Here is a 23513-nt window from a genome sequence, read left to right on the forward strand (position 1 = left end):
AAAAAAAAAAAAAAAAAAAAAAAAAATCACATAAATGGTGTAAGTTTGACATTATTCCTAACTCTTCCTTTCCTTCTCTAAGTCCTTGAGTTTTGTAAATGTTATCATTGATAACTAGACCTTTGACACTGAATGACCTTTAGTGGGTTTGGAAAGGAATTGTTTGGTTTTTGGAATTTATAAATGCCTTTAACTTCCCAATAAAATCAAAATTAAGAAAAATGTCAGATGTGAGAAAAATGAACAGATCAATTCTTCTTTTATACAATATCTGCCAAGCTCCCAGTGGTGAAGGTCAAAGAAAGTCATGGGAGAAGCTGGATACTACCTAAATGAGATAAAAGTAAAAAGTAGTCAAAAAAAGTGTAGTTGCCTGGGTAGTTGTATTCCAATAACATAATCCAAGAAATGATAGGGACACAGATTGGTAATGTAATGCAAGCAATTAATTTTGGCAGCTACAAAAGAACTGGCGACGCAGAAAAATCAGTTTAAGAACTAATCTGTAATGGCACAATAACAACGTCTTGATAATGCATCTGAAATGTGGCAATTGAAACAGGCAGGACAGAAGTGTTATATGAATGCCTCAGATCTGCAAATGATGTCAGGTGAAAATACTGAATTGTGACTCAGGAAGCTAAAAATGAAAACATGAGAGTGAAGCTTTTGTGTGTCTGTAACTTTTTAAAAAAACAAAAGAAAATATGTTTTAAGAATCATTTGATGAGATCAGTTAGAACATATGGCTTCAGTCTAAATTTCAAAGAATACTTTTCATAAAAGGGAAACTTGCATATTGGGTTCAACCCTCCAGAGCACTAAACATTCTGGCTTTACCAAGTACCATGTCACTTAAGCACACACTTAACTTTATGTAGCAGCACCATGTCAAAAACCTATTACAATTAAGGATTTGACTAAACAAGAGCACGTTAGCACTTGAGTTATGCGGGTATAGGTGAAAGAAGCAAAAGCAGCAGCATCCTGTGGAAAATGGCCTAGTGGACAGAGTATTGGCCTGGGCTACACATGCTTCTTATTAAGGATACAGTACATCAGTATATAAAAGTGGTTATACTAGCAGATTTTATTCAGATTCAGCAAATCAAGCTACTAGAGCTCATGCTTTAGTGACACGGTTAATTAAAACAAAACAGTGCAACAACTACCAACACCAAAAAAAGGAGAGACAAAGAAATCACGCTATTAATCGATATATTCACTCCTATACAAACTTCTCTATTGTATGTCAGGCCTACAACATTTTAGTCTTTGTAGTACGAGGATGCATATAGACATCATTTTTTAAGCTTTTCAAAAGCCTTTAAAACAGTTTAAAGGGTGAGCTGTTCAAACACCTTTCAAAGTGCTCCCAATTAGTACCTGTTTGAATGGGGTACTGTTTTGAAGTGCTTCACTGCTTCTTATGTGTGTACAGTGTATGGCATGCAACAGGGGGATGCTGTAGATCTCCCAGCATCCCACAGTGCTCTACTTTTCTCTCCACAGCCATATTACGAGGTGGCAGACACATATAGCACATACTGTGCTCCCTTGTTAGAGTGTTAGGGTCTGGTCTCCCAGCTTGCAGGGAGTGGTGGGGAGCATACTCAGGGAGAACATAGACAAACTTCAGGAAAGTGCCAATGACACTGATTCCCCCCTCCCACCCACTAAGGAGAGCATCAGGAAGAGGAGCCACAGCCCCCTGTAGAAAACACTGGTTGAGGAGCACCTTACTGTAGGCACCCATGAAAATTTGGAAGCATACCAGCTAGGGGGCACAGCATGTACTACATGCATATGGTACCTCATAATACTTTTCTCAATGTTTTGAACCTCATTATACTTGGAAACAGTTCAACTGTTATATCTGTCTCTACCCACATGTTTTAAGGGGCTAGAGTTTCTTCTTCTCTTAACTACAAATTTGGTGTCACCATCGGGTAATATGAAGGTTGTTTGGATATCCCTACGCTAAGCTATGCGCACCTATACATAAGTATTTTTGGTTTTCTTTTAAGTTTAACCTTAACTCAATACCCTGAGAACTTAATGATTTAAAAATAGGAAGCATCTTTAAATCCTCTATTTAATTTTAGGATTCATGGCTAGGTTCGCCATGCACGCTATAGTTTCACCCCAGTGTAGAGGAGGGCAGACAGATGTATGAACTAGTTATATCTGTCTTGACACCATATTATTAGACAGGAAATCATGCATACATCTTAGTTTTTCCTTTTCTTCAGAACCTCAGGATGAGAGAAATGTTAAGCTGCCATAGGAATAGTGGCATGTCCCAAGACAAGCATATACCAAAACAAGGACATTCTGTACCACCAAGAACATCGCCACAGAGAAGTCCTTATATTTGTCTCAAACCAAGGGCACCTGTGGTTCCATTCCCACTGAGAAAAGCAGAAGGCAGCAACCTCTTTGAAATAAAACTGTTATTTACAGAATTCTCTGTAGCATGTTATCATCATTTAGATCCTGATGAAGGAAAAACTTTCTTTCTAAACAGGAATGATGAGAAGAAGAAAAAAAAATAACACTCAGAAAACAAGTCTTCAAAGAGTGCATATGCACTATTTCAGAGTTTTAACAAAATAGAAATTTTGAAAGGCTTGTTATACTGTTACTGAGAGAATTTGAGACAAGGAACCCTGACAAGGATAGAATTTTTCAAGAATCCATTTTAAGATTAATTTTAAAATTCATGCTAAATAACTTATTTAAAGTAGTAAAACTTTTACAGAACTACATAAACATATAGTTGTTTTCCAAGTTCTATCTGGGCTGTCTCACTCAGCACCCCCATCAACAAGTCCACAACGGCTGTGCAAAATCTTTGTGCCTTAAGTGCACAGCAAACAGATTTATGACCTTAAAAACAATCAGTTATCAAGCTTAGGTGCCAAATTGTCTGCATTTCCCTTATTTAAGGAAAAAAAAAAACCAGGTTAATTCAACCAGTTACACTGAAAGAAACTTGGGCTTTTGATACAATGTAGTGTTGATTAAAGCTAATTGTAGTATAGATTTAAGCCTGCTTTGTTGACAAATCAACCTACCAAGCAATTTCTGAATAACATATTACTGTTTTTAAAAGGATACACCAAATAATGTGAACATTACACAAGCTGACGCTTATTATGGTGTTCAGGGACTTCTCACATTGCTTTGTAACTTTTTAATCATAACAGTGAGTGTCACATTGCATCATAACATCTCCCTGACAAAACTGGAGAGAAACCACAATTGCCCAATATATGGTGAAAGCACCTCATCACCAGTTCCTTAGCAGAAAATCAACCTGGACTGTGTACTGAACATCTCCATGATGAACATGGTCACAGATATATTGAGAAGAATGGAAACACATTTCCCCCTTTAAGAAGCTCTTTCCTCATGCACCCTAATGAGAGATTGCCTGGCTTTGAACAAACTTGGGGCAAATTTAACCATCTCGGATATGAGACGATGAGATACACAGCAAATAACTTCATTGATAAGGACTTAGGAACAGCCTCTTTCATAACTATGCTGAGGTTAAGGCTGCTGTTGGTTTTGTGCTGGTTTATTGGAATTCCCTAGAGTCATGAAGTTGGGTATAGTGCCTACCTTTGGTCTTTTGACATTTTAGAGATCTATCCATGTTTTTATCTCCCTATACTTAGGCACAGTATTTCAAATAAGTATTTCTCCCACATTTCAAATAGTTATTTCTTCTTACTCCCCACTTAGTTGCTAAAAAAAAATGTTACGTCTCACTGTATGGTTTCAACTCGTCATTGTACTTCTGACGCCTTCATTTTGGGAAAATACCGAACAACATAGTGAACAATGCAAGTCAAACAGTGAATGTCAACAAGCACGCTTATTTGTGTAGGAATGTACAAGAATAATCTTGTTTGTACAAGAAATAGCTATTGTGCAAAAAACGTTGGCAAACAACAATCAATTGAGGCCTGAATATTTGTTAAATTAAAGATGGTTTCAGATTCAAAGAATTTTCAATATTAATAATTATAAGAATTTTATTTTTACATTCACTAACCCTGAAATCTTGATTCAGCATCCTAATTCAAGTAATCACTTCAACACATACTTAAAAGCTAAGTATATGCATTTTTATATCAAAAGACACTCAAAGTTAAATACATGTTTAAGTGCTTTGTTGAATTGCTTTGACCTACCTTCACTAAAAATAAGGGCAGTGTTTTTAGCAGTCACTAGAATTTTACCTATTCTGGTTAAGACAAAGTAGTACATAGTTTTTGTGTCAGTTAGCAAGAGAAAGTAAACCTTAGATTCCCCTTCATGTCTTTACCATGACCTGCCAACACATGGAAACTAAAAATTACCTTTTCTTCCAAGGATTTACACTTTGTGTCAGCAATGATGAGGTTAGCCAAATCAAGGTTAATGCAACACTTTTCTTCCTAATGACAACACACCTTATGAGTGCCCTAAAAAGGACTCACTGCAACAAATGTATTATTTTCATATCTTTTGTCACCTGTGTTCAATTCCACAACTAATTATATGTGCAAATACAATGACCAAAAATCTCCATGTGAAATATAGATTTATGGCTAGTTATCATGTATTTAAACATTGGTCTGAATACTAATTAAAGGAGTTTCATTTTGATGACTGTACAATTGTTTCCATCCATTTACATCTTACTTTTTGATGCAGGTATGTTATAGAGTGCAGGAATAATTACCCATTACAGTTTTACTCCAAGTAAACCTTCAAATTAGCTTGTTAAAAAGCATCATATACACAGTAACTCCATTGAGAACAAAAATAATTTTGGTTTAAAGTGCTATGATATCCTATAGTATCTCACGAAGTAATTCAAATTTAATGTGAATGTCAGCACAGTAGATGCTTAAGCACATACAACAAAACATATAAAACAAAGACTCTGTGTAAAGAGATTTTTAGAGAATTCTCTTACTGTAAATATGGTGTATTTAGCAGCACAGTTGTCTTGAAAGTTTTTCTTAATATATAACATGTTAATTGGAAAGGAGTTTTTTACTGTTCAAAAACTGCTGCTTTACAATTTCCAATAGCTTTCTTTTTTAAATGAAAAAGCAAGAGAATGTAAACAATGCCAGATTTTATGAAAAGTCATACTTCTACAATACCACATTCACAGACTTCTATGGGAAAGTGTTTGTTTCCCTTTAGCTCCTGGCATAAGTTATACTGAAGATGTGATTAACTGGTTTTTTTGCATCTTAAATAACCCATTCAGGCAACTAATAGTGCAACAAAATGGGAAACAAGCGACCAAATTATTCCACAAAATACGTACAATATTTTTGCAACTGGTTTCTGTTGCACCTGAAATGGAATGCATAGTGGGATAGTCCTGCCATAACCCAATGGTGGCTGCATGATGGGTCTTTTTTGATTGCTCCCCCATGTGTCAATAAGCTAGCAGTTATAAAGGTACAGCTGTACATGGGGTCACACCCTGCTGTTTCCAGGGCTCTGAGTCAAGGGATCTCATCAACTTGGCCAGGGGTTTCAGGTCGCTGGCAGCCAAGGGTCTCCCCTCAACCTGACTTGCCTTGCTCTGCAGCTCCAGAGGGGCTTGAGGAGCAAGGCACATTCTGGTGTTGAGTCACGGTGAGCCATGGAGCTCCCCACAACTGGGTAGGTTGACTGCCTTGCCCCACAGTTCCCAGGGAGCTGTAGAACAAATTTGACAAATTCCAGTCACAGGGACAATACAGCTGCCCACAGTTTTCTGACTTCCCCAGTGCATGGATACCTTTGAATCAGAGAACTTTTCCCAGTTCCTAGGGCCCAGTGTACTGGGACCTTAAAAATAAATGTGTGTGCAGCTGAGCTACACACAAGGTTTTCTGACATACCAGTGTATAGGGCTCTGAGAACTGGCTGGAGACTCCACCGTGGTCTTGGGTTTAGCTGATGGTTGGTTCTAGACTTGGGAGCCCACCAGCATCTCACACTAGCTCCAGCACAGTCCTGGGGCCAAGTGTGATAATCAACTGATTATTAGTTCCAGCCCCAGGAGTACATCAGTTCACGAGGCAACCACCTTCCCATTTGCCAGTGCAGGGAGATTATGCAGTGATGGCATAGCAGACCCCCCATCCCAGCCCCAGAATACTGTTTCTAAGTAATGTTGCTCACATTCAATCCTTCCTTCCTTGACTGGGATTACACTGTACTAGGAACAGAATCTGCCTCCATACAGCCTCGGGCTTGGGGCTGTGTGAAGGTAATGTGCAGCCGTATTGTTTTCTTCTGTTCACCTTCAGGTCCTGCAAAGTACAGCTCTTTTAGACCATTAGTCATCATGATCCCAGGTTCCCTCTGCACTGGCAAGTAGTAATGGCATGACTGGCATCTGATCCGCAATCCCAGAATCACTCATCCTGCGTGTGTGGCATGGAAGAGGCACGATTGTTGGAACTGGAGAACATATGCCATCATACCATTAAATGAATGTGTGCCAGAGGCATTAGAACAAGTAAGAATATGCAGAAAACATTTCAAGCAACCAACAGACTTTGTTTCTGTGTTTCCAAGGGAATCACTGCCCCAGTCAGGAGGTCTAATGGAGCTGTACTTTGTAGGACCTGCAGATAGGAGAACACCCGCTCCCTGCCCCAAAAATAAAAAAACCCAGCTGCACATCATCTTCACACTGCCCAAACCCAAAACCATACGAAAGCAAATTCTGCTCCTGGCACAGCTTAGTTTCAGCCAAGAAAGGAAGCAGCATTAAAACCCCACTCCTTAAAGACAGTATTCTGGGGCTGGAATGGAGGGTCTGTTCTGCAACTCTACATCACCAAAAAATAAAATGGAGAATTCCATACTGGAGGTGAGACCAGTTTTCTACTACCTTTGCACTACCACAAAGTGCAGGGGGAATGTTGCCGGGGATAAGGTCTGTCCCTACATTTTTATGTAAGGGTTTGAAATCTCCCATTAAGTCGCAAAGATACTTCTTTGAGTATTTCTTTATAGCTGGACTTTTGGGGCTTGTCTAGATGGGTATGAACATGTGTTTACCTGGGGACAAGTAGCAGTAGCACATATTTGTGCCACTGCTACTTGTCTCCAGGGAACGGCTCTGTATGTGTGCTCTGCTGTGGGGCAAACTGACCTGGGTGAGGTAGGAGTGGCTGCGGTCAGCACCTGGGCTGGCTCCAGCAGCCTTACCCAGGGTCCTGGGGGCCTCCCAGGGCTGCAGCAGTGGCAATCCAAGTGTACGGAGCCTGGCCAGCAGTGACAGCATGGCTCTGGCTGGCCAGCCTCCAGTTTCGGGTGGTGCACACTGCTGCCACTTATGCTATGCTGCTTTTTTTGTTGTGTTTTTTAAAAAAATATATAGTAGGATTTCCTGATGTCTAAATTTGGCTCCACATTGGAAACATGCAGCACGGAGAACCAAATCATGTGTGCAGGATGCATTTTGTGGTGCCTCAAAAGCCTCTGAGGCACCGCAAAGCACATGTGTGTTCATGTGGACTTGCCTTTAAAGGACTGAATAAAGCATATTATCTTCTTTTAAAACATGAGAAACCAGAGTGTTATGGTAAACAGTCTCCTAAAATAATATCATGTAGATTTCATTTATACAACTCAAATGCATGTGTGTGAGGCATCTTGTGGCAATGTAATTACATTAAGTATCCCTGCAGAAGTGGTTCTCGTTTCAAAGGGGAAGTCAACATTTTTATCAGGTATACACTACAGCTCTGAGTGCAGCATATCATGCCACATTCTTCTGTGGCCAATTTTCTTCAACCTGGTTTTCCCTCATGTCTGCAGGCAAATTTGCATCATCTACATTCATAAAAGTTACCCTAAAATGTATATAAAATGTATTTTAAATAAAACCAACACATTCTTCTCCCACCCATGTTAATAACTTTCCTGGAAAAGGCACTTTCTAAATGTCATGATGTACTGGAATCAGTTGTAGTACATACCCTTTAAATAAAACAACAAAGCGATTCCTGAGAGCCATGGTATTTCAAGACATTCAGGGTAAACATGCAGTTTTATTGGAGCACGGGTTTATTCTCAGGTGATCCAACAGGAGAGCGATACAAAAAAAATCTGTAGTTGTAGCTGAGACATAAATAGAATGCCGAGAGATTTAGTGTGTGTGTATTTAATTTCCTTGGGAAGAAATATAAAGTAAAGTGTGGTTTGCTGAAAATATCTGACCAGCGGATTATTTCCAGCTTAATAAAACATAACTAAATGTGTCTAAGTTTCTCCAGATGGATACTGTTTATGTATTGGGGAGAGATAAAATTAATAGGAACATCAAAGATGTTCTGAAAAGTCCCTTGATTAAATATTATCTGACCTCCAAATGTTCTTCCTCTGCATTTCCTGCAGCAATTTGGCTATTAGTCAACCTGTTAACTGTTCTGTGTGCAGAAATGCAGATGTCAGGCTTATAAATATCTGAATCAGTGCTGGAGTTTGAGTTTTAACATCTTCTATCTCTGCACCTCTCAGCAGTAAACAGGAAGTAAAATGTAGCTCCCACATCTCAACGAATGGGGATTTTCTCAGGGTTCATAGAGCGAGCCTAAGCAACATTCATCTGTCACCTGTATCTTTGGGCTTACATTATTAGGCATTTTGAGCATATGGTTATAACAACTGGCAGATGTCATTGAAGAATGAGTCACAGATTATGGGCATAATTTAGAGCAGTCAACCAGCTGTTCCAATCTACGCTGCTGAAAAAATGGGTGACCCTGGATAGATATCACTTTCTTGCTCACCTAACTCAGTTCCTTGAAATGCTTGTGACGGGCTAGCTGGTAGTGATTTAGCCCATGGGTTTTGAAAGGGTAAAAGATGGTTGGAGGACTTGGGATTCCCTTTCCTCACCAATCAGACCCCAGAGACACACTCTCCATGTCCCCTGACATGCCAGGAGGAGAGGCTCCCCTGATCCAGCAAGGATTTAAGCAGTGACCTGAGAGGTTCCCAACTCTGCTTCCAGCTCCTCCAATCAGAGGCCAGGCAGCTTGACGTGAGGCAGGGGCTCCGGGAAGGTCAAGACCCCTAGCAGCTTGGAGCAGTACCAGCACTGGTGGCTGGGTGGTAGAGTTTCTGCCTACCACATGGGATATCTGAGTTTAAGTCCCAGCTGGGATGAGTAAAGTGACAGGGAGAAATTCTTGTTGCAGTGGAAGGAGGTCATTGTGTTTTCCCTCTTCCCCCCTCCCCTCCAGGTACCTAGGCCCTATATTTCTTGTTATTTGACATTTTGTATTGTGTGCCTTTTATATTTTGCCCACCAGTATTGTTTGTTCTGCTGTTTGTGGGGGTCATAGTTGACCACAAGATGACCATGAGCCGTCAGTGTGATGCTGTAGCTAGTAAAGCAAGCAAAACACTGGCTTGAATCCACAAGTGCTTCTCAAGCAGATCCCGGGACATCATTCTCTCGCTGTACTAGGCCTTGGTGAGGCTGCAGCCGGAGTACTGTGTCCAGTTTTGGGCTCCACAATTCAAAAAGGATGTAGAGAAGCTTGAGAGGGTGCAGAGGAGAACCACACGCATGATCAGAGGTCAGGAAAATAGACCTCATGATGAGAGGCTGAGAGCAATGGGACTATTCAGCCTGGAAAAGCACAGGCTCAGGGGTGATCTGGTGGCCACCTATAAGTTTATCAGGGGTGCTCATCAGGATCTGGGGGAACGTCTGTTCACCAGAGCCCCCCCAAGGGATGATAAGATCGAACAGTCACAAACTCCACTGTGACCGGTTCAGGCTGGACATAAGAAAGAACTTCTTCACTGTCCAAGCCCCCAAGGTTTGGAATAGACTGCCACCGGAGGTGGTTCAAGCACCCTCTTTGAACGCCTTCAAGACACATTTGGATGCTTATCTTGCTGGGATCCTATGATCCCTGCTGATTTCCTGCCCCTGGGGCAGAGGGCTGGACTCGATGATCCTCCAGGGTCCCTTACAGCCCTAATGTCTATGAAATCTATATTTTGTTAACCCTGTCTTTTGTCAACTGGGTGAATATATCTATGATTGTGTCTAACCTTTATTGAATCCTGCCCCCTCGGGGTGTTGTAGTGTCCCCTATACCCCCTGGTTTATACTGGTTATGTTTTCATTAAAAGGTATATTGTTAAGTCTCCATTGGTGATCTGGCTCTGCTCTATAGGGGGAGGAGGGTCTCTACACCTTCCACAGCACTTATGCACCTGCTCTGATCCCTTCAGTTGGAGAGGGGGTACATCTTGGAGTACCACCCAAGTTACATGATCAGCCTAGTCTCTTTAGTTATATCTGAACATTTGCTACTGTAGTGTTTCCAGTACCAGTCAAGTAAATATGTGTCCTTGTTAGATCAAGCATCAGTAGTTCTCTCCAGGAAAATATAGCAGTGTCTACCTTCATGATACTCCCACCTGTTTAAATACTGTATCTTAGTCAATGAATTCTAGAGATCATACTGTGGAAACAGATAGGTGTAAATGCTTAGAGAAATCCAAGTTTGCACTCCCAATACCAGAGGAAGCTTTCTAAAAAAAAAAAAAAAAAAAAAAAAAAAAAAAAAAGAAAAAAAAAAAAAAAAAGAAAAAAAAAAAAAAAAAGAAAAAAAAAAAAAAAAAGAAAAAAAAAAAAAAAAAGAAAAAAAAAAAAAAAAAAAAAAAAAAAAAATCAAGAAAATTCTGAACGGCAGTTTAATAAAAATGAAAGAGGGGCACCAAATAAGGGTTATTTTGAGACTAACACAACTCAAGTAAGATTAAATAGTATACTATTTTGGACTTTCACAGCACATCACATCACATCACATCACATCAAGGCCTTCCATGAATATTCTTTCAAGAAGCACCTGCATGCACAGGCAGTACTTATTTTCCACTGAAAAACTGCTATTTCTACTCTGAGATTTACAGGAACATGTACACTGCTTTAAAGAACACTCTGGATCTAAACCAGCTCTAGGAGTCCAAAGGCAGTAGTGGACTCAAACCTCAAGCCAATTATTCCTAGAAGGGGACAAACAATTACAGAGTCAGCATAAGAAACCAGGAACATGGAGAAGTTTACTAGCAACATGGTATTAAACATTTACTCCCTAACAACAGACACAAAAAGGCACATGACATTTGCCAGCTACTATAATTTTAAAGCTGTTGATGACCAAACTACTGTAAAAAAAATGCAGAACATCCTATTTTCAGCTAAAGGGCTGTGGAGGAATCCCAAATATCACATGAAATGCAACTAAACATGCATCATGGAGTGCACACAAATGTTCATTGCACCTGGTCTAGATTGTAGACTGGGAGAGGTGTGTACCAGATGCTGTTCACTGGTGCTGGAGCCATGAAGGGAACCCAGTGTAACTAACTTGAGGGGTGGGAGGGGTGGTCAGGTTGGGGGGCAGGGGGTAAAGTGTCCGTGGGGAATTTGGCAGATCTGAGTGGAGTTCAGTGGGATTAAAGGGAGTTGATGAGTCTGTAGGGGGAGTGGGAGTTATCTGTCTGAGGGTAGGGGAGGTTGAGGTCTAAAAATAGCCTGGTCAGGATTGAAGGGCAGTAAGAAGATCAGTCTCAAGGCTAGGACAAACAGCTGAGCTTTCCCAGCCCCGGGGCTGCACTCCAAACACGTGCAGGCATTTGATAGATCAGGTTGACTCATTCCCAACCTAAGTTAGTTGCCTTACTCAGGTAAATTGACTTAGATTGGGTCTGCCAATTTTGGCCCAATTTAAACCCCACTGAGTTCCTCCACAGATAGGCCTCTAGGGCCATGTAACACCTTATACTGTGAACCACACCAATTTTGATGGGTGTTAGCACTAGGTTGAGTTTACAGTCACACTCAGGCCTGCAGGGACCTGACAGGTAACAATGCCCACCCTCCATTTCAGGCTTCCTCTGGTTCTCCCCTGCTTCCACCCACCCCCCTCAGGCTCCTCCCCCACCTTCTTACTTGTGGCTGCCCACACTGTCTGTCCAGGGGAACAGGCAAGGAAGGATTAGCCTACCTGCCACTACCACACTGCTGCTCTTCTCCAGAATGAGCCTGGCCAGAGAGTGGCAGTGGCAGCAGCGGCAGCAGCTGGGCAGGCAGGGTAACTCTGCCCTTCTCTGTCTGCTGCCCTAAGACAGACAGCACAGGCATGGGTGGGGGTAGAGGGGCAGGCGGCATAGCATGAGCTATACAACATAAATTAAATATAATCCTACCCTGGAGTGATGCAACTTTGAGCTGTCTAATAAGCACTTAAAACAAGTTACAAGTAATGTGTGGACAATCTAGGGGTTAAGAGCTCCAGGAGTCACCCAAAATTACTACATAACAAGGCTTTTACATCAACTTAACACTGCATAGTTCAAATCAAAGAGGACAGACAGAAGCGCAGCTCCCAACTGTAACTCAGAACAATTTTTGCAAAGCGTTCTCTTCTCAATCTTACCCCAAACCAAACAGAAGTTTCCTGTTGGTTTTGGTTCCAGGGGGAGGGGACTCTAGCTGTTGGCTGGGAACCTGCAACCAGGTTCTCATAGCAATGGCCAGGGGTCTCTGCCCATGCTCACTGTTTTCATAATGGGAAGAGGGAAAGGCAGTGGAGGTAGCTCATTCTTAGGGCTCCCCAGGTGGTGCTGAAGGGTGGGGTGGGCAAACTGGAGCCTCCCCCACCTTGAGGGAGCTCCAGTACATTTGTCCCACCCTCTGGGTAGGCTGAAAACCCCCCAGACTGAACCCCCTCTGCTCCCTTCCCCCCTTTCATTCTGAAAGTAGAGACAGGCTGGGAGCTATGCAGACATAAGTTAGAAAAGACACTACATTTTGAAACATCTTTATCCAATACCTTATGCAATGAGGGATCAGATTTTCACCTGATACGCCATTTTTTAAGCTGTTTGCAGCTATGCACTTGTGTTTGGTCCCAGTTTTCTATAGCCAGATCAGGCAAACATCGTCACTTCTGTCTGCACCCTTGATGTAACATCTGTATATGCCCTTGGAGAAAAGGATGGATGGGATGCAATTTTAATATGAAGAATGAGAGAATGCTTGCTGACCTCCAGGATAATTTCCACATATATTCAGTTCAACATTTTTTTCAGATCAGCAAACTGATTTGCCTTATTTTAGAGGTTTATATTATTTATATGGCAGCCAATACCGGCTTACATACAAAGATGGAATAATTTGTGTTTATAGTGCAAACCCAAACTATGGTATTTGTTAATAGATTTTACTTTTACATATCCTTAGAAACAGCTTCCCTTCAAAGACAACTCAATATTATCCTGTGAAGTGTGTGTGTCAGTCTGGGGAGCCCACCTGCTTTAAGATGAATTAGAAATGCAAACTCATCTTTAGTGCTATAGGTCACTATCAGATACTGCTGAATGCATCCAAGGCCCAGTTATTTTTCAAAGAATTGGTCAGATTGGTTTGTTTTATGCTAGCTATTCCTGCCTCATCTGCAACAGCTGAGTGATCTTTCAGTGCCACAAGGAGACTGAAATCCTGGCACAGATGTACCATGGGACAAGCTCTCCTCAATCATACTGCTCTTTTACATGTCCACAAGGACATCAACATTGCCAGTGCTAAAGCAAATGATATTTCTTCTGTAGGATGAGGACTGTCAACATTGTCAGACTTTTGCAAACATTTAGATTCTCAGCTGTATCCTAAACTTGTATAATTTAGTGAGAGCACTATGCCACTCATGTTCTTGCTGTACATATACATGCACGTGCTGTAATGTAACATGTACTTGACTGGAAGGTCATAGTTCATTTCTACAAAGAGGCAGGCTTTTTCCTGTTTGTTAATTTTCCACTAATTGTATGGGCCTTTCTTTTTTCAAAATGTCTTCATTTGACACCACTGATTTTTTTCTCCAGTTCTACAAATGATATTGATACCAATAATATTTTCCACTTTAGAGAATACGCTGAAGCACCTTCCATCCAATTTTACAGATATAACCTTTTAAAATACGTATACAAAAGTATTGGATGAATAATGTGTGTTAAAGGCAAGGATTTTGGGGAGTGTGGGGGGCAATATCATTTAGTGTACCAACTGCATGGTTAGAATAAATTTAGACAAGCTTTCAAATGCAATATATCCTTCATTAGGTCAACCTGAGCTGTTAGGTCTGACAGAGTGCCAAGCATTCCAAACCTGTTTAACTTCATTCCAATCATGCAGTTGATCCAATAAAAGATACCACTCCAAAAGAAACCTTGCCTCTTGCACAATTCCTGGACCATCATGACGACAACATCACTCTAACGCTATTGTAATTTGTGTGAACACATTTTAGATGTTCACCAAAGAGGTGCTACCAGTATTTGTTACTAATTAGTTGCTATTCATAGACTGCAGATTGGTTTTCTGTCATAAGCCACAGTTTCTCCTAGTAAAACAAGATTTAAGTCTGAAGGGTAGAAAAAGTCATTAAAAAAAATCCTTAAACATTCATAATTTTTCCATAAACAGTCTGTGAGAGAAATAACATGTCTCTTCAAAATGTTCATCAGCACTACAGGTGCAAACAGACCCATGAATGGTCATACACCTATTTGTGGCTCCACTCCTTTAAGGAACATTCTTACCCATAAAACCTAACTAAACTGAAGATCGGTTCATAAAATGTTAAGCGACAAGTAGGTCAAAGTGAGTCTGTAGAGTGCAATCAAGCGATTGTTCACAGAAAGTTTTCTTCTGAACTCACCCATCACTAGGATCTACGAGTTCATTTAACATCTCTATCTTAAGTAACTGCTATTTTTTCATGCAGGACTTAAGTAAATACAGAGATGGAATAGTAGGACTAAAAAACTCCATGCTAATAGCTGAATAAAGTCTCAGTCTACACATGGCAAAAGATCTTTTTTCTGTCCTTATAACAAATAGGATGCTCCAAATTGGGGGTTCTTTACAATACTAGGTTATGCACTTGTATCAAACAAAATATGGGAAGCTGGGGGTTAGTTCTGGAAAGTTTCCATTATTACTACTATCACAGGTTGCTCCAAAAATATCCAGACCTGCTCCAGCATGCTTGGTTGAGCACTTGATACTGAATAAACGAGTTATTATGCATGCTCACTTACTATAAGAGAGCTGTGAAAATGGACTAAAAATTAGGTACTGACAGTTTCTAGAGCTTGCCTAACATATAGTTGACACGACCACTGTATTTATTGCCTGAATCGTCTGTTGAGACCACAGCAACACCAACAGTTGAGATCAGAGCACTACTCAGGACCCTTACCCATTTATCATGCTGAATATTAAAAAAACCCAAATACTATTAATTCAACTCCACAGCTCATTATGATTAAAATTATTCATAAATAGCTCCTTGATTAATGACTGATGCCTGATTAATCTTAACTGTATCCAATAGGGAAGGTAGTATAGTCAGTCAGAGGGAGCACAATCTATCATTCCAGTGAATGTTTCATGCCATGTCTACTGTGCATATGAACACGTACAAGTAACTCTGCACCCTCACTTGAGTTATGTAGTATTTAGAAATAGTGAAAAGTATGGGACTTCCATGAAGCATATAGAATAGATAAGTATGTAAACAGGAAACAACTAGACAAAGGCATGCAGAAATAAAAAGGGAGAAAGATGGGGGTATAAACAGATGCTACTGAGTATGATGCTAGAGTATAATGGACTACTTAGTGGCATTTGAATACAGGCTAACAAGGCTGGTAGTACTCTCTACCTCAATATCATTACATATTTTTTTCAAGTTCTTAGAATTTTGTCTTGACTGGACAACCTTACTACTTGTTAGAAACCAGTGTTTATACAGCACTATTCTTCATGGTACAGTTGTTTATACCTTACCAGGCTTCTATTTTAGAATATGTGGAGAATTTTAAAGCAGATGTGCTCAATCAACATGCATCATTGTGTTCTGTACTGACTGTGTAATTAGCCTAGTCCAGCACTGCACTTAAGCACATACCTGATTAAGTTTGGTAGCAGTCCATTTGGTTTCAATGATACTTCTTATGTGCTTACACTTGCTTTGCCTAATCAGGATCAGAGTGCTCAGCATCATGTGCACTGAGTGCTTAGTTTTAAAAAGTCCTCCCACTTTCTCCCTGCCATACGTATCATACAATATGCTACTGCAAGCCTTCTTGGGAGCTAATTATGTTGTAAGTTTCATCTATTATTGTTCTGCATGCAGAGCTATCGCATTAAATGAACTCCTTTTTTCCATCAATCTCATACAATGATTTTGGCACTTTTTTTTTTCCTCATGCCCATTTAAATTTTTTTTTATCCTGCTATGTACTCTTACGTCTCCAGGTTATGTATTATTAATAAAAGAAACACATTGTGTCACTATGACTGCCTCTTCAATAGCCTAAAAGATTTTTGCAGAGTTGTTCATGTTTTCTTTTCTTCCTTGCCCTCGGCTTATATTTCCCCTTCTTAATCTGCTTTACCTTACATATCTAACAGCTCAGGGCTGGCCAACCTGCACCACATGCCACAAGTGGTATCGGTAGCCTTTGTGTATGTGGCTTGCAGCAGATCAGAGAGGGTTTAGTGAGAACAGCGGCAAATAGGACAGGAGCAGAAAGCAGAGAAGCAAATCAGGCAAGAAGCACTGGGCAGGGAATGAAAAGCAGAATAGTGGATTGGGCAAGGGAAGGGGATTAGAATGGCATACCTGACAAAAATGTTGGCCCTCACTATTGTGCAATTTCTCTCTATACCATGGTTCAGACAACAATGGAAGAAAGCATTCTATTCTATTACTTGCAAGTTGATTATTTAGATCTGTGTGTGTGAAACAAGGCTATCACTAATTGGAGTTCAGTATCCATACAAGAAAAAAAACAAAGATATGTTCTATAGCATGCATCAATCCAGAGTTCTGAGAGCACGTGCAATCCTCAAGATACAAAATTGAACCAAATGTCCAATTGATGATAATCTCCATCAGTCTTCACCAATAACCCAACTCCATTTATATAAGCAACATAAGACAAATCAACAGCTTTAATTCAATATAAGAGCAAAATCTAACCCAAGGTTAGCATCCAAGTCCCAGATGGTAGACCACGACTTTTGACTACATCCACATCCACAAAGAGCTTCACCAGCTGAAAAATAGACAGACAAAGAAATCAGATGGGCTACTTATTTATTTCTACCAAACTGTACAGTACCAGTATGAACATGTCTCTAGTCAGTTTCCAAAATGACAGAAAAAAAGATTCTAGAGAGTGGAATACAGGTATATCTCTCCTATAATTATGACCTAGATCTACCACTGTTTTGGAAATATTAGAAGATTGTACTTGGATATTTGCACTGATTTGTAACCTGTTGGGTTGATCCGAGAGTTTTCTCTTGAAGGAAACCTTTAGCATGTTAATTTCCTTCATATTTCAAAGTGTGTGCCTGTGTGTGTGTGTGTGGGGGGGGGGGTTCATTTGACTTCATGCCAATTGAAAAAGATAAAAAAATTTAGGGGCTTCTGGGGACTGCTGAAACAGTTAATTGGGGGGAAGGTGGGGAGGGAGAGGGGAAATCTATTTTATGGCAGTCTTTTAAGAGAGAGAAATTTTACTTTTTCTTATATTACCAGTAAAGTATTTTTTCCACAGAAAGTGATTAAAGACAAATAACTTCTGGTATAATTAAGAGACAATTTTTTCCTGGTCTCAAAGTGGAAAGAGATTATGAAAATAATATATGAAAGCTTACAGAGCTTGAATAAAATTAACGCAATAAGATAAAAGTGGGAAAAATCTTTCGACTTCCAAACGAAGAGGGAGAAAGGAATGAGATGATAACATACACTAGCAGTAATGTCACTGTCTGCAGCTTCATAAAAATGAAATATAAGTTGTTATATAAAATCTATTATATTAATGCAAGGCTGCAGTTCATGAAGTAATTGTCAGACAAACAGCACTGAAACGGTTAGTACAGGAATGGAAACTTAGAAAATATAATATGGCATTGTCCTAAAATAAAGAAATGGTGGCAGAGAAATGTCAAAGATGGCAAACATATCACTGGAATGAAAAAAATGGTTACTCCCTCTTAGGAGCTTGTTTTAAGGATAGACAATCCAAAAAAGAAAAGAAAAATTAAAAAGGAAAAGAAGAGACAAAAGAAAAAAGCAGAAGCAAAAATAGAACAACGCTCTCATAGGAGCAGGAGATAAAAAAATCACATTGCTCACAGTAATGTTCTGATAGTTGGTAGATATGAAATCATTATTTTTTTCATTAAACTCCATATAGTCCAGATGCTGTGAACTTAGGATGGGGCCCTTAAAACACAAATCACCACAGTCCTGAAAACCTATAAGAGGTTCTCAGCACTTCTATAGCCCCACACATGTACGTGGTTAGGGTATGCATTTATGCAGGCCATCGGGGTGAACACAGATCCAGATTTTCCTGTTTGCCATGGAAAAATGCAGTAAAACCCAGATTCTCATTTTGAAGAGAAAATCCCAGATTTTCTCAGTTTGAGGAGAAAAATATGGGAAAGAGCAGGTTTTCCCTTTCAGGCTGGCAGTTTCAGCCTGCAAGGGGCTGGGGGAAGTGAGAGGAGGGTGGTCAGGCAGGGACCACCATGTGTATGTGCATGCTTACACATGCATATGGCCACCAGGCAGCCTAGAGAGCAGCTCCTGCAGGAAAGGTGGCAGGGAGGGGGTGAAACTGAGGCGCCCCATAGGGAGGGAGGGAACTGGGCAGGGCTTGGGCTGGCCCTACTGCCCAGCTGGGATGGTGCATGGTGTTTGGAGCCTGGGGCCAGAATGCGTGGCCACACGGCCCAAGGGGAGTGGGACAGAGCCACCAGTGGCTCATCCATGGGGACGTGGGGATGGAAGGGCTGGTTCCCTGCCACTGTGTGCCCCCCAAATTTATGCATGGGCTGGGGTGGGTGTGGACTGCTCACTGTGGGTTTGGGCTCCCTGCCTTGCTACTCTCCCACTGAGACCTCTCCAGTGGGCAGGAACCAGTATGGCAGAGCAGAGCAGGGTGCGGAAGCTTGGTGCCACCACCACGAGCTCAGCAGCACTATAATGAGGTACCCCTTGGCCACACAGCAGCAGTGGGAATGGTGGCATGGAGTTGTGCCCCTCACTGCTGCTGGATGGGCAGGGGGCACCTCACCATGGTGGCGTGGAGCTACCAGTAGTGGCAATGACTTTCCCCACTGAGCCCACTCTGCCTTACCAAGAAGAGTCCCAGAGCACCAGGGGGAGATCAGCAGGGCAGGGAGCCCAAGCCTGCAGCAGGCAGCCTGCCCCACCCCCCAAACAGGCTCTACTCTGGCTGTGCCACCCGTAGGGGAGGAGGAGCTAGGTTCTTTGCTGTGCTCCACCGCAGCAGCTGCCACCTCTCATAGGTGACAGCTGGGGCTTGGACACTGCTGCGGGGGATAGGGGGCTGCAGACCCAGGTCCCTGGACACATAGCCCTGGCAGGGCCCTGGTGGCTCCCTCTGGCAGGGCTGGGGGAGCAGGAGGCTGTGGGTTGGGGGTTGTGAGTTGGGAGTGGGGGGCAATGGCATAAGTAGGACCCTGGCATATCCAGACTGCTCAGTGCTACAAAGTGGGGAGGGGGGAAAGACAGCTGCAGCTGGATCCATGTCCTGGTGAGTGAAAGGGGTAGAGGGAACTTTGATTTTCCATAATGAAAAACCAAGATTAAAACACCAAAATGTATAGGTATTTAGAATTAATTTTACTATAGTGACTGAGGCACTAGTAGGCTTCCAAATTGCTTTCAAATTGTAAATATATCAATAAAACAGTGTGTTCAACTGTTACCAATATAGTGGCATTTCATTTTAATCATGGAAAAACATGGATTTGGGGTTTTTTAATCAGAGAGTTTGCAATTTATCAGAGAATTTGTGATTTTTAAACAGAGAAAACAGGATCCCTGGTGATGAAGTAAACTGCTCCCTGCACATGTGACTTCTTAGCTGCTGTGTCCAATGTTACTAGACATTTTTAACATGCTAAAGTTAAAAGCCAATTTTTTCAAATTTGACATCAAGGAGTCTAGCTAGAAAGATGTTCAAGACTGGCCACTCAGTTTATTTCTGTTTTCTGGAGATGAAATAGAAACCCCTTCTTTCCAGCCCACCTGACGTCTCAGGCTTCATTTTTCAAAGTGCAGAGCAACACCTCTCCCAATACACAAATAAAATCCTAGTCACACTGTTTGTGTGTTCAACCACTACAAAAAAACTCCTCAAGGTCTCTTACTCATTGAGCTAAAAACTTAGTGGCACACCTAAAGTCAATGGCCACTCCCAAATGTGACAGCCCAAAGCTCCGATTCCCTTCTTACACTAATTTTAAGGCAGTTATTTACACAGTGCAAAAGAAGAGAATAATCGGATCCTATGCCTTAACATCAAAGTAAATAGCTAGTAGTGCTTTTGCTCTGGCAGGCTACAACAGCATTGCTAAACTGCTTATGCACCCTGTTTCTGGAGCACTAGCTCCTCTGTAAAACCTCTTCTAGATACTTTGGAAGCTCTGTCAACTAGGGACAGAAATTACACAAACTAATTTAAGTGATCAGAAACGGGTTTAAACCTGTAACAGAACAGAAGCTCAGTGCACATAAACCAGTTTCAAAATGGCTGCAACTGGTTTAAGATAAACCTGGTTAAATGTAGTATCAGACACAACTGATTTGGGTCAAACTGGTTCATGAAACTTCTGTCCCTGACCCCTTTTTGGTTCCAGTTAAATCATAGTCCCCCAGCATGCTTTTCCAGCCCTGGGTTGGGCTGAGCTGTCTGCTCCAGAGAGCTGGGCTGGCTCTGCCCCTCTGCTCCCTAGCTGGGGCAGTGAGGGCTGGCTGACAAAGGGGGTGGGGGAGGAAGACCAGCTGGGTATGCAACCTAGTCGGAGGGGGGCTGCCCCTGTCCCCCAGCAAACCCCAGCTGGGGTCTTGGGCCAGGGAGTGGGGTTTAAATAACCCTTCCCCTGCTCAAACCTACTGCTGGCTGCAACTGTGGACTACAAATTCCAGAAGAACCTGGAAGCAGGAAGAGGAAGTTGTGTGCAACCCTGTAGAGTCCTGCTGCTATAAGTCTGGACTGAAAATCCCAGAGACCCTGATCTGGGACAGAAGTTTGATAGATCAGTCTAATTTAAACTGATTAAATCCAATACTACATCCTCCCAGGTCTATCTTAAACCAGGTTCTACCATATTTAAACCTACCCATGTCCATGGACCTGTTGTTATAGGTTTAGACCTGTTTCCAATCATTTATAGTAGTTTACATGTAATTTCTGCACCTAGCCCTTGGGTGCGGCAGAAAGAAGAGGTGAACACACAGCCTGAGAGCTGTGTTCTAGCACCCGCTGGTGTCTGGTCTGAGCCACTTCAGGTGTGTGGCTGCATTACCTGAATCAAAGTTAAATGTTGGTTCACTTCTGTTTCAATTTAATCTCTGTGGTTTAGACTAACCTGCAAAGACTGAATCAATTCAGTCTCAGGCTTTTTGACTGTTTGTACTTGGCCAAACTGTTAGTCCTGAGTAGATCACAGAGAGGATTTATTCTAGGACATTATAATAATGAAGGCAGCTTCTTGTCTGATCTCCATTCACGGAAGCAGGAGACTGACATGAGTGTCAAGGAAGAAAAAAAGAAGCAAAAGGCAACTGAAAGCTATGAGTGACTTTTACTGTAACCACAGAAAATAAGAGTTTCCTTTTATAGTTTCTCATTAAAATATGACCAGTTAAAGATCAGGAATGTTTATGGTAATTTACCATTTCCCTTTTAGAGAGCTGTCCCCCTTTTTATAAAACCTTTTGTAATATGAACACCACAGGAACTACAGTATACTCTCAAAGAGGAGTAGAATGGCAGCCATATACACACACACATATATATAAAGTTATACGGCACCTGGTCTCTAGCCTCACTACAATACATGTACACATGACATCTGTTGCTGCAAGGTCTGGCATGAAGGTGGCCCCACCCCAGGGGAGCCCTCTAACCACTAGGATATTGAGTCATTCTTTTACCCTGCCATTGCCCCAACCAAGGGAATCATTATATGTACCAAGTAGAACAGGTTAGAGGAGAGCAACACCCGGCCCCCAGGACACACCATAGCCATGTGGTTAGGGTACTCAGCTGGGAATACCCTAACCAAGTCCAAATCCATTTAATGAATTAGATAGCAGAGCTGTTTTTTTGTACCCTAACCCTGGACATTTGTGCACCCTGGCAGCAGCAGTACCTAATTCAGTGTCAGTAGTTAAGCTGTTGGCAGCAGCCAGAACAGCAGCTGCTGGTTTTATGCCCCCTACCCTGCAACACATCATCTGGACTAGTGCCCTGGTTGCCAGTGTTTGTCTATGTTTGAGAGAGGAAGTCTGTGAAGGCAGATCTCTGTCCACCCTAATTTCCTCCACCATTTTGTGAATTGTGACCAGGTCCCCTTATTAATCCATCCCTTCATTTCCAGATTTCCTTTGCTGTTATTTATAAAGATATTTTAAAAGCCTAAAAATGGTTCTTTCTGAAGTTATTTTTGTTATTGTTATTCTTAAAAAAAAAACAAACAAAAATACCTAACCCCAGCTCCATAACATTTTGGTTTTGGATTAATGCAAAACAACATTTGCTTTCTGATTTTGTCAAAACTACCAGTGAATAAAAACACACCACAGTAAAACAGCTCCAATCACAGTTTTTATATTTAAAAGAATTCTGCAGTGGCCCCTCCATCTCCTACCCTTTTTAAACTGTGCAATCCCAATAGAGTCATGAGGCAATATGCATTTTTTAATTAATTACTGGCCCTCAGTTCCCCTCTGTCCAAAAGCACCAGAGGTCCTGTTGAAAAATGAAAGCAGTCTGATGTTCTGAGCTTCTCATTTGATGCATCCCATACTGCACCTGACATCAAATCCAGTCCTGCCCACATCTAGCCTGTCTCTTCCCTCCGTTTGGATACCCAGCTGTAACAAGTTGCCCTCCCCGGTGCCATCTTCCTGGTCATCTGCGCCTTACATGGGGCGCCCTTGAAACCCTCTTTGGAATTCTTGTCCCGCCCTAATCTCCCCTGCCACGTCTTGATGGAAAAATTATTATGCGAGCGGGAGACTACCTAGTATATTGGGTATGTTGGGGTCTTGCCTAGGATGGCTTGATCCCCCTTTTTTCCTAGCTAGGCCTCCCTATCCAAAACCACCAAACAGGGTTTGACTCCAAGGCTCTAGTTTTTCCTTCCAGTGTCTGGAGGCTTGTGGCCCCCTTTTCTGCTCACTTTTGGAGCACGACACTCCCTAGCCCAGAGGCCTGGGTGCCAAACCCACAGCTGGGGGGGGGGTCACAAGTTCAAAACTAGGGCACAGACCCACACGCCACCAGTCCACACAACAAAAACAAAAATATACTTGCACCCCAGGTACACCAGGCCTCCCTGGCCT

Source organism: Gavialis gangeticus, unplaced genomic scaffold, assembly GCF_001723915.1.
Source record: "Gavialis gangeticus isolate Ggan-Ray unplaced genomic scaffold, GavGan_comp1, whole genome shotgun sequence".
Lineage (NCBI taxonomy): Eukaryota > Metazoa > Chordata > Crocodylia > Gavialidae > Gavialis > Gavialis gangeticus.